The 2,500-nt window shown below is 33.2% G+C and overlaps 1 protein-coding gene across 1 annotated transcript in view; it reads right to left on the reverse strand.

Moving 5' to 3' along the window:
* The window catches only part of Rsod (Related to Sod), a 94,580-nt gene that overhangs the window by 43,837 nt on the left and 48,243 nt on the right, over positions 1-2,500 (reverse strand). The window lies entirely within an intron of this gene.

Consider the following 2,500-nt stretch of genomic DNA (forward strand, 5'->3'; position numbering starts at 1 on the left):
AGGGGGAGGGGAATAGCCCAGCCCTCAAATAAATATTAATTTAGGGTTTCTTAGTCGAATAAAAAGGGTTGGTATTTAATTGTGAGTCAAAATTTATCAAAGACTTTTCATTTTCTTTCGTGGATGAGTGAGAAACTATGGGATGTATGATGAGATAGAGAAATAGATGGATGAATATTTTTCTCTTTTTTTTAGTTTGGGAACATTTTTCAGTTTTGTTTGTTTCACACATTCATTTCTTCCTATTTCGTGTATTGTGTTTTTTTCGGGGTTTATTATCTTCCTGTTTTATCATTTGTTTTGTTTCTTTGTTTTCTTTAATCATCTTAAAGTGTCTTTATCTTGCAGTTTCCAACAAGACCCTAATATTCTTTTATTTCTTTGTAAAAACGATCTTAGACGTATTTCTGTATTATATATTGTATATTGTATATTGTTATATTGTTATATATGTATATATATTGTATATTATTATAGTAACTCAACAACAACATTCCCAATAGAAATTACACGGGAATTACGCGTTCTTATAATCACGGTCGTAAAAAAAAATTAATTACACTATCAACATCGTTATATTGTAAACTTTTTTTATTTTATGATATAATCAAGGTTGATTTTTTGTAATTCTCTCCAGGATCAGTAGCCATAACATTAAAAAAAAAAAAATATATATATATATATGAAATATAAAAATTGTTACTTCCATGAACTATAAAGAATAATATAATTTTTATCAACGCATCGAAAATAGAACTTAAAAAAAAATGAAAATACAATATGAAAAGATAAAACGAAAAACCAGCCATGTCGTCATAATTAACACACAAAAAAAGAAGAAGAAGAAGAAGAAGAAGAAGAAAGAAAGAAAGAAAGAAAGAAAGAAAGAAAGAAAGAAAGAAAGAAAGAAAGAAAGAAAGAAAGAAAGAAAGAAAGAAAGAAAGAAAGAAAGAAAGAAAGAAAGAAAGAAAAGAAAAGAAAAGAAAGAAAGAAAGAAAGAAAGAAAGAAAGAAAGAAAGAAAGAAAGAAAAGAAAGAAAAAACAAAAACAAAAAGACAATTGCATCACGTATACTAAATGTCGCTCTATTAATAAATACGATTACGTTGTATAATACATGACATAGAACCCTTACCCAGTGCGTGATCTATAATACAACCAGATTCATTTGTCGTGTGGTACTGAATTAATGATGAGAGTGATAGCGGTTTTAAAGTTTAAAGTTTGTGGTTTATTGCAGAGTGATGGTGGTGGGGGTAGGGAGGGAGAGGGAGGGAGAGAGAGGGAGGGAGGGAGGGAGAGAGGGAGGAGGGAGGGAGGGAGGAAGGCAGGGGGAGAGGGGGGAAAGGGAGGGAGGGAGGGCGGAGAGAGAGGGAGGGAGGGAGGAAGAGAGGGAGAGGGGGAGAGTGATGAGGAAGAAGAGAGGGATTGAGGGAGATAAATAGATAGATAGATAGAGAGAGATAGAGCGGGAGGAAGAGAGAGAGAGAGAGAGAGAGAGAGAGAGAGAGAGAGAGAGAGAGAGAGAGAGAGAGAGAGAGAGAGAGAGAGAGAGAGAGAGAGAGAGAGAGAGAGAATATATAAAAAAAATAATGAAAAAAGAAAGAAAGAATGAAACAGAGGTAGATAAAGAGAGAACGCAAGACAGGCGAATAAATTACAAAATGAAAGACAGAAGAGAAACAGTACCCGTGGAAAAAAAAAGTTAATGAAAGGTTTGCTCTGAGTCAAACTCGGGCTGACGGCGACACCCTTGGGAACGCACCAGTAGGTCAAAGGTCACGTGACTCGGCGGTGTTGCCAAGTGAGATAAAAATCCTAACATTTTTTCGTTTATTTTCGGTTACATTTGGTATTTTTATCGACACAGGTATCTTAAATTGCCAAGGGATACGTGTTATAATCATTAGTGCATTGTTTTATAGTCAGTATGTCTGTGCGTGTGAGTATTTTCCCGCCAAGAATCATATGATTTATGAATATTAATTTCTTCTATTATTGGAGAGATGACTTTTAAACTTATGAATAATATAACAAACTATATTCCTTCCCATATTTATCATTGATGAATGAGGAATAAAATTGGATGTAGTTGGTGTAATTAACATATGCAAATGAACCTGTTTGTCTATGCGTGCTTTACCATAAAAACAAAAGAGCATAATTTTTCAAGGTTTTTCCAGTAGTATAAAATTCATTCATTATAAAACATGCCACTATAATTTGAATATTCATATCACCGGCACAATATCTTACGTTGAAAATAATTATAGTAATTCTCTCACTGTACTTTACATAGATACTCCCTTTGACAGCTGAATGGGATCGAACACCAAATCAATCGACGAAAATAAAAAAAACAAATCTAATCCTCCAAAACTATCTTTCTACTTTACTAAGTACGACTCGACACCGTTAAAAAAACATATTACCATTGAGAAGTTTTACAACAAACCTTTCTTTCATAATAAATGGGCACGGAGAACCATTAATTAGAGTA

This window comes from Penaeus vannamei, chromosome 10, assembly GCF_042767895.1.
Source record: "Penaeus vannamei isolate JL-2024 chromosome 10, ASM4276789v1, whole genome shotgun sequence".
Classification (NCBI taxonomy): domain Eukaryota; kingdom Metazoa; phylum Arthropoda; class Malacostraca; order Decapoda; family Penaeidae; genus Penaeus; species Penaeus vannamei.